Below are 15624 nucleotides of genomic sequence, written 5' to 3'. Positions count from 1 at the left end.
AATAGCTGTTTCCAAAGAAAGTATTCCTATCAAATAATTGCATAATAAAACGTAATGTCTAACGTAAGAGTGACATTAAATATTCAGCTATTTAATTCGAACACTCTCTGAACAGTTTCTTTTTTTTTTTCTTTTTTTTTTTAAATAAAAATCCACCACTTCAAATTAATATAAAGTGATGCTGGAGGGTGGGCAAGATTTATCTGAACTAAACAGACACTGCTCTTTGGGCAATGAGTCTTTACTGTCATCTTTTCACAGGAACTAAAAAATCCTTCTGCTCCCACTTAAAACATCAGCAACTCTAACTATGTGGGCAGAGTAAATAAAACGGTTTGACAGAATCATACTGCTTTTCAAGCCTGACCCTCAACCCCAGCATGCTTATTTTGCTTCTCTGCAAACTTTTGCGTAGGTTTGGTTTGTCAGCTTCCTCTTGTGTCTGTGTGTGTGTGTGTGTGTGTATGTGTGTGTTTTAATTAACATCAAACCAAAGCAAACAAATTTGTTTTTGTGATATTCTGCTCAGCAGTGCACAGGGTCTCCTTTGGGAGACAAAAAACTCCCGATTTGTGGATTGACACAATAATTACATCAGGACTGCGGTTCTATTCATATTAGTTGTCGCATCCACTGGTGCCAATTCTGATATAAAAAAGATTTACATAATTGTGTAAGCACTCAAGTAGATCTTGAGCTTTTAAGTTACAAAACTGTAATATTTACCACTTTGTAAAGTAAAGGGAGTCGCTGAATTTCTCAGCCAAAGAATCAGAACAAGACACCAGTGAACTTTTGACCCTTTCTGCACTGTTTCCCTGTGGATCAATAAATTGTGGGACATCGGTGTTGTTGTAGAGGCAGAGGAGATTTGCATGTAGATGAAGCCCAGTCCAGGTCACTGCAACATGAGCGTCACTTCTTAATTTGTATGTGTCTGCTCTCCTTCCAAGGAGAAACTCTATAAATAAAAATTTGTGACCTGAAGTTAAAGCAATAACATACAAACAGTGGAAATAATCTATCTTGTAAGCATAACACCCCTGAAGCATGCTACTGAATTAAAGAATTAGTTCAGCATTTTGGGAAGCACGCCATTTCGCTTTCTTGCCTACAGCTAGGTGAGAAGATAGACACCACTCTCATGTCTGTATGCTAAATATGAAGCTACAGCTGTTGGCTGTAGCTTCATATTTAGCATACAGACATGAGAGTGGTAACAATCTTGTTATAAAGAAAAATTGTTATTCTTAATTATTATTGATTATTGCCATGTGAGCAATGCAAAGACATTTTTATGTTTGTAACACCATAGCAATCTGTGGTGTGGACCCATAATTGAAAGGCTTAGTTAAAATGGATTTGGGCTGTAATGGAAAAACATAACACATTCTTTTAGGGTTCATAGCGCATCGATAGACTCAATGAAAGTGTGTCACACAGCATAATCCCAGTGATTGTGTGCTCTGCCCAGGATGGTGCCATTGTTTCATGGATCTGTTGATGGCTGGTTTCCAGCACAATCTCCTTTGTCACATCTTCAACTCATCATCCCATCTCTCTCTTTCTTTCCTGGAAGCAGCCCTCTTATCGGGCTTTGCCTCTTCCCTTTCTTCCATTGCTTTAATGCATCTTGTCAGATTGAGTGTCTCTGAGTCACAACTCTCTCATTTTTGGATTATAGACCCCTTGAGGGTTTTTTTTCTCCCTTGCATCGCCGCCTCTGCTCTTTTTCCTCTTCAGCTTCCTCTTTTTTTTCATCCCATCCTCCTCCTGTTTTTTTTTCTTTCTTTTTCTCCTTAGATAGTGCACCGGTATTCCCAATAAGCCTCTTACCCCAAACCCTCACCTCCGACTCTCTCTCTCTGTCTTCATGAGTGGAGCAAGACATTCGTGACATCCAAGAGAAGTTCATATGTTACTCAACCTTTTTCTCTCTTTATGCATCCTTGGATCATGTTGGAAAGCGTGGGCAGAGGTCTTCATCTCCTCTGGGAGTCATACGACTGCCATGCACAGTGTTACCTGCCCTGCTTTAAGGGCAAGGTCCTTGTGGGTAACCTTTATGTGTGTGTGTGTGTGTGTGTGTGTGAGATGTAGTCATTGAGTGGTTATGGGAGGTAGCTCTCCCTTGTGTGCTTAGGGGTGAGAAGGTACCACATACTACAGGCAGGCAGTGCAAAGTGTCTAGATAAGCTTAGGATAGCAGCATGAAAGTGTTGGAAGGCCAGGAAGGAAATATAGTTCCCCATTCTGAGCGCCACTTTAACGCCTCATTGTTCCTCGGCGGAGCGGTCTGGACTGAAAGCTAGTGACCAGCTAAGTTATGAACTAGTCTAATCTAAATGAACCCCCGACTATGGTTCGGTGCCAAACGATGGGAAGAGGTAACAACAGTTATCACTGCCTGCACTTGGCATTCAGTATTCAGCTGTGCCAAGTGAAAGCAAATCTGTATCATAATCTTTCCCTCCCCTAAACCAACAGCGTCACCAGTACGTGTGAGGCCCAGGCACAAAAATAAAGCAACAACTCAGCAGGACTGGCCTACTTTAGCCGGCAGTGTGATGTGCTTCCATTTGACTGATCTCACCACTGCAAGTTCCAGGAAGACTTAGCTGAATGGTCTTGAGGGTCCAGACCTTGCAAAGAGATCAACTCAACGTCTTTTTATCCTTAATGTCTTTGGTTTCACTGTAACAATGCACTTAAAATATTCATAACGGGACTGAGAGCTACAGAGGACATTTGTGTTTCTGCATCACTAGACCCAAGGAATTTCCTCATTGTTTTTCATCCAGAATAATGGGATTTGTATCATTAATGTAACTGGTTCAAACTACAATCACCATCAGGTTTATTTTTATTTGTAATGATGCTCCCAATGAAATCACACACATAAGTCACGGTGAGATGACTCTTTGTGGTTTCTTATCTTAGTGGTAGATGTTGATTTTCTTACGAGAGTTCAGTGAACCGTCGTCTTTTATTAGGATTTTTACTTCAACCTTTTTTTCGTCTCTGCAGGAGGTTGTGTTTGTTAATTTCTCACATCTCTGCACAGGATGGAAACTGTTGCCGGGATGAAAAAGGAAGCCTCCTGTCTTGTCCCCACTCCTGTTCTCCTCCTCTCACTAAGCTCACTACCCTACGGTGCGGCGAAGCTAAGCAGACGGCTGTCCAGACTCCCGAGATCATTACACAGGAATCACACTGAGAGAGGTGTGTAGGAAGTGGCTGTGAGTCAGTGGGTTTGCTGACATTCATCTCCATATGTCACGACCCCAGCCAATCAGAAGCCGTGGACCTGGATTTGACTTTGGTTTTTTGGGGGAAATAAACACAAGCGGTTGCCTGTGGTAGCTGTGTGTTATACATCTATTGTCTGACCAGATAAGATTGTATCACTGTAGACATGGTTCATTTCCATTCCCTATCAGATAACATTACATTTTTACCCATTTTGCACTATGCACACCGATCTAGTACAGGCAGGGTAAAACATACTGTTTAGACGATACAATTCACACCGAAGGAATCTCAAACTGCAAACGAACACCCTCAAATCTTAAATGAAAACGACCGGCTCTTGTACCGACTCCAATTACATTTTGGCATATCTGTATGAGAATACATACTCCAGAGCAAATTAAACCCCTTGCTTAACCAACCTCTCCCCCCCCAGCAATTCAATTCTATGCAGTGCTGAAATCACTTCCCTGACTGCTCTGCCAATCTCTCCATATGAGGGGAGAGATTCACTCCAGTCTATTTCTGAAAGTCTAATAAGATGAACCCTCACACTTGCCATGCTTAGATAAGGAGTCGCTTGAGTGTGTTGAAGTGTTTACCATGGCTCAGACTTTCCTTCCATATACACAATGCCTCCTCCAAATGTCTTAACGCTTTCATTTCCTCCCAACTGATTCTAGAAGAAATTCACAACTAAACTGCACTAGAAATTCGAGGCATCTGTGCTCTTTCGTTGAGTAACAGGGCTCATCTTTTACATAACACATAATAATTCATTCCAGCCATAGCCAGTGTTTAGGCTGGTCACTGACTGAAATCCATGGTAGCTATAGTAACACTTAAGGGATGACCTAAGAGGAGATTGGCCTTACATGAAGAGGGAGAACATAGAGTGTTTATTCAATTTGTGTTCTTTGGCCTTCCATATTATCGTTAACCCTGTTATCAGCCTCAAGGCTTATAGTTCCACTTTGTTTATGCAACCCATCTATTACTTAATGCCTATAGGCCATGCTGCCATTTCATTCATGCAGATGCTTCAACTTCTCCTTCTCTGCAGCTCCCTTGCGAGCATGTAACTCCCCGTGCAATAGCTGGCTTTTTGGTTCTTATGAGGAAGCCATGTAAAAAGTGCACAAGCAAATTGGGGCACGTTAGTTGTTCATTAATGAAATTAGTTTTCTCAGCTGCATAAGGAGGAGGTTTGCAAACATGCCTCTACGTGATCATTTCAAGCTTCAAAGTCTAAAACAGTCCATAGAATATCCTCTTTTCACAAAACAACATTTTAAATATCTCATGTTTTCTATATTCCATAAAGCCTCTCCCTCTCCTCTTGGAATAACTTTTCCTAATTACTCTTTAGACTTAACACCAGTCCCATCTTTTGATGATATGTGCGCATATTTTTAGAAATATTCCGGCAATTACCAATGTCTATTTATAAGCATTGATTGCATGGGGGCACAATCAGGCCGTGCCGACGTAGCAGAACTGCATTGGTTGATTGTTCTCTTTGAGCTACTAGTTCCCTTTGATTATTGCTGGTGATTGCTACAGAGTGAGTGCAGTCGCAGACGCAGCTGCATGCACACACTCACACACACACACACACACACACACACACACACACACAGACATACACGAGCAGCTCATCCTCTACAACTCCTTCAGAATGTGACCTCAAGTAATCAGCGTAACCCTTTTGTAATCACTGTGTGTTTTGATTTGAGTCAAGCGGAGTACAGTAGAGTCAGCCACTATTTAATCTACTTCGCTCCTAGGTTGTAATCCTCTTTCTTCTACCCTGACCTCCAAGGCTTAGAACACAAGACTGAACACACCAATCTTACTCAGATGATGATGATAATAATAACAATAATAATAATCATCATCTCTCCACCTTCTGTCCTGTGCCCCCGCCTGCACCACATGCCACCATGGATCTTCGTAATTATCCCTGTGTTGCAGATGGCGACATTTGATTAAAATCCTCTCCAAAAAATCACGCTTTGTGCTCATTTCTCCGGACAACAGAATGCAGTACGCTACCTGATCATTCAGAGTTACAGTAGCTGCGAGGGGGCTGCTATGAAAGTGGTTTATCAAAGTAATTGGTGCTTTTTTTTTTTTTTTAATTTTAACTTTGGCGCAGGGTGTGGAATGGAAAGTAACAGATGTCTGTCTGAGGGAGATGTAGGTCACTGAGATTCCTGTGCTCCCACTGATCCCATCAGATAAAGAGGAGGTTGTTTCTAAGGCTGCTTCCCACCATGACATCCTATCAGATCTTCGGCTCATCTTACTTCCTGTGTTTGAGGAAAATCCATGTCTTTTGAGACTGCTGGAGAGGCCATGTCAGAGTAATTACTGCACCATGATATCATCTACCCTCACTTATCCTCTAATGGCAATAAGAAGCCAAATCCCACTATTGTTGCCTCCTTTTATGCGCTTTATCTCTGAATGTGACAGGATTTTATTCTGAAAATTAGTGTAATTTTTTTTTAAATTAATAAATCAGAAATAAACAAGGTAATGAGAAGCACGGCTGATGCATGATAGCTTAAACTGCCTGCAAATATGCTTATTATCATTTTCCAGACGGTACCAGGGAATCCTTAACATGCATCCCTCTAAGCATCTCTTCTGATACTTAGGTCTGTTTCGTGCCACAGGGTTAACAAGGAGCTTAATGGTGTAATCCTCATCGTCGGCTGGTCTGTCAGACTGTCCTCTTAGTGACTTATCCCCTGAGCTGCAGGTCAAAGTGCAGGACCCAGGAACTGCTCAACACTCCTTGAAAACCCAAGTCAATCACAGTGCGGGTTGCTTCTTAAAGCGTGCAACTTACAAGGGTGTTAAAACCAGCATTTGATTGGTTTCCACAGATATGTTTCCCTGTAAAAGCCACACAACCCTGACCAACCCCCTAATGTGACCCCCAATGCAACCCTCCCACACCCCACTCCTGCTGGCACACGTCTGGCACAACCCTCGCCATCCATGGTGGATATAGGAAAGACCTCTGGGCAGGCTGACTGGCTGGTTTCACTATCTGTTGTGAGTGACCCACATCCCCCTCTCTGGCTATAATCCTTTGGTTCCTGTGATCTCTGAGTACCTAGCCACGTCTAATCCTTTGTGCTGCTTTATTTCAGCATTAGATTTCATCTCATCCAAGTGTCTTCCTGATGATACCCTTCACTCCCCTCATCAATTGGTTTTGGATGTGCACTGAATCTCTATTTGCCACAGGTTTAATAAAAGGAAAGAAGTTCTGGTATACATGAAGTGTTCTGATCTCATCCTATCTTATCACCCATAGGAGATCAGATTAGTGGATGAATAATTATTACACTGCATGCAACACTAGACTATACTTACAGTGTGTATGTAGTGTTTATACCCTGAAACTGTCGATGATCAGCTTCAGACAGTGAATTGATCTCCTTCTTCAAAGTCTCTGCTACATTCAATACATCATTAGTTCACGTCTTCACAACTGTGGGTCTGAACCAGCCATAACAACTTGTTTTTTCAAATGTGAATCCCACAAGCTCCAGACAGTGTGTCAGAACAAATATGTCACGCTACAACCACCAGCAGCAATTGATCGATCAGTTACAACAGATAATACAGTGTGACACATCAGTGTTGACATTTTTATTTCTCCTCATGAAAGGACAAATTCTGGGATGAAATATGGACATATGTTTGTCTTCTCGTCTGGGCTACAGTAACCTCACCGACCTCACATTTCTCATATGACTTTCGGATTTAATGTTTTTTTAATGTTTTTTTTTTTTTTTTAATGATACTACAAAGAGAATAGCCCATAGTTATTCTCATCTTTTGGTCATGCAGATACACACATGTGCACACACACGCAGACCCGCTCATGAACACACACACACAAACAAGAATTAAATTGGTCACAGCCCCTTGAGCCATTTAGAGACCCTTAACAACGAACCCAGTATCTGCCTTAATAAATAAATAAAGCTTTCTGCATCTATTATACATGAATCTTTACTATATGGCCATATGGAGGAAACAAAACCGCATATTAAACAATGCTATACTGAGCTGTATCGAAATAATAGTGATAATTTATCTTGGGAAAGAAGCAATTGTACGAGTCACGCGCTGATTTGGCCATAAAACACTGATGCAACAGCAAAACCAGAAGCAAATGTCATAAGAACATGGTAATTACACTATGAGCAGCATCTTTACACACGCACACAATTCTTTTGACTTGAAGATTAAATACATACATACATACATACATAAAACTGCAGTACACCCCATGACACCTAGAACCCTCTGGAACAGTCAGTCTATGCAGTATCTCTCTCCTCTATTTCATATGTTATCTGTGAGTAAAATTAGCTGCTCTCCTCCTCTTTCTCAACACTTTCATGACCAGCGGAAATGAAGCTTCTTCCACAGACTTTAACTCTCTCTTGATTAAAGCCATATTAAATATACTGTATAAAGCACCTCTCTCACATGCCCCCTCACCCGTTAATGCTCGAGCAATGTCTTGTGTAAGCCTCGCCGTGTGTGGCCACAGTTGCCAGAGTGGATTTTCCTTGTGAGACACAATTACTACCCAAGTGAGAATTCTTTAATTTCTTTTTTCAGCATGGCTCTGGTGGCGTTGCTGTTTATATAGACCTCATTCAAGTTCTTCCAGAGCCAGGTAATGTCATCAACACTGGAATACAATAGAAGCAAGACTAGATAATAGTTTACAGAACCAACAGCTGATGGATACTGGTGCAATTGAACAAAAATTGTATTATAATACACACACACACATACACATATTCAGTTTACAATAATACCAACACTGATAAAAAATTTTTTTAAGTATTTAAAATTTAAGTATTGAAAAAAAAAGAAAGAAAAGATTTAAAGCAGTGTTCTTATTTTTTGAAATAACAACTGTCTCTGGTAGATTAGCCGCAACTAGCAAACTTATTAAGCAAACTAAATGCTAACAGAAAGTAGCATCCATGACCCACTTTCATGTAGTGGCAAAAATCTGACATAGTGCACGTTCAGTCATTCTATTTTTGGGGGGGTTTTTTGTACGTAACCTGTAACCCTACAAGATGATGTAGAAGATGAAATGCTTGGCTCAAAGCAAGGCTGGGTTAGTCTACTACAGTAAGGCAGTTCGCCAGACACGATAACGTGTGCAGCTTACCTCAGACTAGATAAGCATGTGGTTTTTGGAATTTAGAAAGGATTTGAAAAAACCCCACTGACATTTAAATTTGTTATATATGCATACATGTGTATCGCTTTTACACCAGAGCCCCATGCTCCAAAACTTCATTGGATTGTTGTGCTAATTGTTACAGTAGCTATGCTGTGATTGGACAATCACTGTTTGGAGGCGGGGTTTAGCCAATGGTTTTAAAATCCGTCACATTCTTGTCTGGTTTCCATATCTTCCACCTCTCAAGTTGGAACTTCAGGAGAGCGGACAGTCATTAAATCCATCATGTCATATGGGGGTAGATTCAACACACATTTCACCTGCATAATTGAGCCTCGCTCTGTCCCTGGTGTATAAAAGGGCTCCAACATTAGCATATAGTGTAATATGCAATTACAGAACACAATTATGACATAAAAGCCAGCGTATATACCACCTACAGTATCCTCCCGTATGGTTCTAATTATCCATCTCAGCAAAGTCTGCAGTTACTTTCAACACCTTATTCTTCTCCTTTTTTCGTTGCTGGGAAGTCTGGGATTGGCCAGTCAAGATCCACTTTATCACTTTCAAGTTCACACTTTTGCACTTTGCTCTTCTTTCCCTTTAATTTGCTGTCCTGCTGTTTTCGACGTCAACTTGCCAGACTGGGAATGAAACACGAATTTAATCATGTAGAGCTCACATTTGACCACAGATGTGCAGGTCACAACAATTGATTTACTGTGAAGATTAACGATAAGGATGCACTGCCGCTATAAAAATACCAGCAACTATAACTGAATTGAAGATGTTTTTAGATGAAAAAACTTCTTTAAGCTTTACAGGAATGTTTCGAAGCCAAAAGGGAGCCATAAAAATAATGTGTGGGCTGTTGGAGGAGGAAGACAGAGGTCAGGTTTTGTCTCAACATGTGGATACGTTCATTCACACATCCTCTCCCTTTATCTCTCTCCCTCTCACACACACGTGCAAAAGACAAAACTTGGCAGTCAGACACCATAACTACTCAACAAATTGCTGTCCAGCCTGTTGTAGGCCTGTGTGCATCATGTCTCAGCATTGAGACGATAGCTTTGAATTGCTTATTATGCAGTTTCTCTGGAGTGCTCTGCTTGCACATGCAAGCCACAATCTCTGTGCAGCAGCAGCTGACTAGGGAAACTGTGGAAATAATTGTCTGTCGTTCCTTGTTGGCTGCTTTGACGTCTGGTGAATCCCTTTGTGATGCACTAACAGAGTTGTTTGAAGTCTCTGTCAGTGTGTGTGGAAGTGGCATGGTGCGGGCGTGCACTACATGCTAGTTCACATCTGTGGAGCCTTCCACCATCCACATAGTGTCAGACTGGCTGGTGGGCACACGAGAACGTGGAAGGAAGAACAGGCTGGGCTTAATAGCTGCAGGTCTGACCCTGGCAGATGGACAAGGCAGCTTCTGAATGGAGATTTTTTTTCTCTCCGAATATCCTCTTGCACTTCTTGTCTCAGACAGGCCAAACGCCCAGACGATGGCAAGCTGTGGTGTCCACCCAAGAATTTCTTCCAGTTTATAGAACAAAATCTGCAGTTTGATGTTGCACACAGAAAGCATCAAGGTGAATCATCTTCATCAGTTGCGACAAAGCTCCGATTGTGTGTATAAAGTGACATTTTAGATAATTGTATTTTTTCCTGCTTTGCCATTAGCTGTTTTTCACATGGGATTATTTGATTTGACTTTAAAAAAAAACACCTGGAGCATTAATTAAAAACTAAAGAAATAAAAATCGCCTCAGAGCTTACTATAGACAGTAACAATGGATGTGAGTGTCTAGTGTTTAGTCGAGCATTGTGTACTCCTGTTGTATTTCAGATCAATGATGTAGAGAGCTGGGAATCTTTGAATAGCTGTAATCAACTTTTCATCAATTTAGCACTTGTCAGAAGGGAACCATTGTTCATGAAACAAATGCACTTTGATAGAAAACAAGAAAGGATGCATGTTTTCCCATTGTCTCTGGCCCCCTTTGCTGTATTGGAAATTTAAAAAAAAGAAAAAAAAAGTGACTGACAGTAACGTCATCACACTGAATCCTATTTCTGTGCAATTTATTTGTTTCAAAGCTCACACAGAAAATTCAGCAAGCGGCACAAAATCCAGGGTGACACTCTCCATCATGTTATCAGCTTCAGTCGAATGTCACTCATTGAGGTGGACAGTCATCAGAGAAAATGTTCCGTTTTGCCCACTCAAGTGTCACTTAGTGATGGATGCCTTCAGAGCGAGCCCGGGCTGCAGCTCTGCCGCTCTGCAGCTGCCTGCGGGGCAAATGTGAAAAGCACCATGGATTTTAGCACTGCTTTTCACAGGCATGGTGGAGATGCTATGTGAGATCACAGAGGGGTAAATATAGCCCCGAGAGAGTGTTAAGGACATCGGTCTGGGCCCAGGCTCATGTCAGATGTGCTGTCCTTTCCATGCTTTGGAGGGCAGCGAAACTAAGCATATCATTAGGGTGAACCAACTAGGATAGGACAAGTGAAGGGCAAACAAGGGCCCTAATGTTATAGTGGGTTATAGAATTTTCTATTATTGCTATATACTGTAGAGATGTATAATTTGTCTTATCTAGGGTGCTGTGACTGTGACTGTGCTGGCATCCCTCCCTGCCAATAGTCTGCAGCCTGTCTTTGAAGTGGAAGTGCAAACAGTAACCACAATCAGTGCAAATGTCACCTACTATCATCTCCAACTTGCTAAACGCTTATTACATCTTGTCTGAGTCACAGCATACCATATGGTGGGTGATAAGATTTAAAATAAAAAAAAAAAAGAAAAAAGAAAAAAAAACTCTTATCTGAGCTTCACTGCAGAGGCCCTGAAAAAAAAAAGTTGAAATAAAGCCTCAGCTTTGAACAGATGTGCACATCAGAATTTGATTCATTGAGCGAGGATGTGCGATTGGCATTCTCTGCTATCAATGGTGGCGGTGCTCATACTGATCTGCGCACACGGTGGATAATATTTTGTCTTTAGCTGGGATGAATACAAGCCTGGATAAGTGAGTCTGCTGAATAAATGATGTTTATAATCATAGCCCTGGGTGTCAGCTAATGTGCCTGGGGAGTCGCGGGGGAGGAGAGTGGGGGTTGGGAGATGAGGAGTTCCAATCATCTGTCCAAGCGAGTCCCTCCAAGGAAGATAATAATGTGGGTCTAAACTGCAGCACGGGTGGGTAATGGGATTGTGAGCACGCTGGCCTCCTGCTGGATAAGCTCCCCTGATAGCGCCATTGACCTCCCCCCCAGTAGCTGGGACAGGGAGTCACAGCAAAGCTCCGCTTGGTGTGTGTGTGAGTGTGTGTGTGTGTGTGTTTAGGTTGCAGGTGTCATGTATGAGACAAAAGGGCAATGGTAGGTGTGATGATGGGATGGCAAGTGTACACATTTCCACAGGCAGAAAGTATAGGGGAGGAACAAATAAAAACAAGGGCGGACGGTTCAGAAATGAAGGTTCCTGAAGGGTCACATTTGCTGTGATGAAACTGTGAGATTTCAGAACACTCAGTGAGTCACCGGTAATCAAAGCATATAAAGGAGTTTTATTCTGGCACATACAGAAAATTTTCAAGCAGCAAGATCACAGATTAAACACCGTTTTGACGGTGAGTCACATTAGCTTGCATGCAAATCAGTTTCAGTCACCCTCCTGCATCCGTCTGTCATCTCCCCGTTGGTTAGTTTCAACTTGTGACTCTTGTTCCTCTTTGTGAAAGCAGCTCGTCTCAGTTGGCCTATGTTGTAATGATTTTCCAGACAGTGCCTCTTGACATATTGAGTAATCTTGCAGTTTTTTTCTGATGTGGACACAGGTGATTTGTCCCTTTTGGACCTCGGCTGGCTTGCATATCAAACTACTTTGATTGCCAGACCTCTTCAATAGCTGACATATGCTGTTAATTAGTATTCAACTGAATATAATGCACCTCCGAAAACGTGTTTAATTCAAAGTTCAAGTCATTTTTCTTCAACTTAAAAGGTCAAAAAGTGAAGAGAAGGTTTATTCAACTACTATCATCAACAGTTTGATGATAACTGGCTGACTCGGTTCAGTGGAGAAGGGTTGTCACCCCCCCCCTTGACAAAGATGCTCCTCAGCTGCACTTTTAAAAGGAACTGTTGCAGAGCTGTGGCCCATCCTGAACACCCTTGGCCTTTAGTGGCAAGATTGTTTCTCAAAACATTTTTCCATGAAATCCCTTTTTTTTTTTTTTTTTTTTGCGCAGGAGCCCTCTCTGATGCCAGAGGGTGCAGGAATAGAAGATCAAACTAAAACAAGATTAACATCTTCAAAATTCAAACAACCTGACTCCCATGATGCTTCCTTCTGGTCCTTGTCATGCAAGCTGTAACTGTATTTTCAAACAACAAATGGATTTATGTGTTGGGCTGACGTGTGCAGTAGCTTTGAAAAAACAAAACCAAAAAGAACAGAGCTCTATCTAAATGAGCCATAATAGATGTGAGGGTGACATAACCATGTTGAGGGGATGTAAGCAGCCTGACAGGAACATTGCTTCTAGCAACTCCTGTGTTGCATTAGTGATGATTTTCCAAGAGGCGCTTACAAAGAGTCTTCTTAGCTCTCTCCTGAGCCTCGGCCAAACCCGGAAAAGCCCCAAAACAAGAGGCCATGTGCACAAGGCAAACGCTCCCTGACACAGCTTCATACATTGTTATTCACAACCCACCCTCAACAGCGGCCAAATCTATTTCGCCCCCCTACTTCTAAAAAAAATATAGGTCACTCTGGTGCTAAAAATGGCTGCCTCTCCCCGGGGCTTGCCAGAGCATGAAATAGACTTTACATCACGTTAGCCGAGCAACAGCAACCAGGAAACTTTCCTTTTTTTTGTTGTTGCTAATTTTTCATCCCCTTTTGTTGCTGTAAGCTAACATATGGCAGTTATCTCACTCTCCCCTCCTCTCTTTCAGTTTATGACCTGAATAAGATATCAGCGGTTTGCCAGGTTTCGGCATATGACAGGCGAGGCTGAAGTCGTGTAGAGATTTAGATAATATGGTTGCCGAACACTCTACAATGCTTTCCACCTCTGCCTTTCAGACTTCCCCCATGCCGATAAGCAGGAATTCGGGGGTGGATTTCAAAATGCTCTGGATTTGTGCAAAGTGGCTGCTGATATGGCGAAGGGAGTCACATGACAGACAGCACAATTACTCCCTACCTGTTTGTAATGCTCCCCATCGTCTCAACCACTGGCAGATGACTTACAACAATATCTACTCTTCTTCTGGCTTGTGGCTGCAAAGCTGCGAAACACAACATGCAGAAATAAGCTGCTCTTGCCTCCATTGTGGCTTTGTCAACTTAGACTGCAATTTGTGGAGGCAAACTCACTCACTGTCAGCAAATTGGATAATGCAGTGAGGTTATATTTACTGTAGTTTAGTGTTTACACATTTCCATATACACTTCCTCCTCAACTATATTGTCTCATTTAATTTTTTTTTCCCCCATTATGTCAAACTCCTCCCTGTTCAACGTACAAAGTCCCTGGTGGCTGTGCCTTGAAATGGCCTCATGTTTATTTAAACTTCGAGGGTGGCTGCAGAGCGCCTGGTGCCTCATTCGTTTTCTGTGGTGTTTTCCTATAGCCAGCCAACCCCGGAGCCATTCATCAGCTGGGCTAAGTGTAGCTACAGCGCAGAGGGCTAAACAGCACTTCACCACAATGAGTGTGACATCAACTCTCCACACAAACCAGCGGGTGTGTCAAAGAGAAGCACAATTACAGAGGAGAAGGAGAAGGGAAGAGGTGGAGAAATGACCGTGGAGAGAGACAGAGAGGGGGAAAAGAAAGAGAGAGAGAGACAGAGAGACAGTGAGAGAGAGAGGCAGAGAGTGTCAGTCATGTAGCTTCTAATTTTGGTTCTGGCTTGAGCACTACTTTGTTCCACCACAGGCTTTTATGCTACGAGCACAAGCTGGCGAGAGAGACAGAGAGAGACAGAGAGGGAGAGAGAGAGAGAGAGAGAGAGAGAGAGAGAGAGAGAGAGAGAGAGAGAGAGAGAGAGAGAGAGAGAGAGAGAGAGAGAGAGAGAGAGAGAGAGAGAGAGAGAGAATTGAATTAGCAAAGACTTACACACACCAAAAATACTATGCGCATACACACACACAAAATAATGAGCAGGAAGAGTTGAGTTTAAAACAAAGTAGCAATGAGTATATATGTATACATGCGAGCATGCAATATGGTTTGTTTAGTGTTTTTAAAATTAAAGCTCTTAAAAAAAAAAAAAAAATCTTTAAAGTCCATGCTGCCACAGTAAACTGAATCAAAAATGATCTCCCACAAATATGAATAAAAGAGAGGGACTGGCATCCTCGCTGAGTGGAGAGCACAACAAAGGGAACTCGTGCTAGGATCCAAATTAGAGGAAAGATGAAGATATGAAAGATCAAAATCGAGGACAGGGAACGAGAAAAGAGGAATGGGAATTGGCAAACACTGACATCCAGCTGTGCCACAGTCACTTAAATTTTAAAAGGTAACTTACATGGTCGATTATGAAAACAAGATTGAGACGGAATCAAGAAGAGTCCACACAGAGTGTATTGTATATATCTATATATATATATATATATATATATCTTCATTTATTTTAATATTTAAACCCACTAAAAGTTGTAAATACAACTTTTGAATGAAAGGCACAGGAAAAATCAGACAATGCTGATATAATACTCAAAAGAAAAATTACAGTACAAAAGTGAACAGTTAGTTATGCACGTACAAATCCCTCCAGGTTCCTCCAGACAGGGGAAAATACAGAAATATAGCTGACACAACAAAGGAGGGGGCTGCTCCAAAACCAGAAATACATTAACCAAACTTCTCTTTATTGCTTTCCAAACTCGACAGGGGTCACACCAGCTCTCCTGATCTCACAGAAGACCAAAAGCAACTGCTGTCTTCTAGTTTCGCCGGAGATGCGTGAGTGACTCATATTTACTAGATTATTGGCCTGTTTATGGACCGTGCTGCACAACACTCCACTGGGGCTTTAAGACTCTGAGTCACAACTTCAAGACGTATGACGTACCAAACATATGGGGCGAGAGAGGGGATTTCTTTTTT

This window comes from Trachinotus anak, unplaced genomic scaffold (assembly GCF_046630095.1).
Source record: "Trachinotus anak isolate AG129_WGS33_773 ecotype Australia unplaced genomic scaffold, CSIRO_AGI_Tana_v1 ptg000009l, whole genome shotgun sequence".
In the NCBI taxonomy this organism is placed as follows: domain Eukaryota; kingdom Metazoa; phylum Chordata; class Actinopteri; order Carangiformes; family Carangidae; genus Trachinotus; species Trachinotus anak.
The sequence above is the reverse complement of the archived record's forward strand: the minus strand, read 5'-3'. Positions refer to the sequence as shown.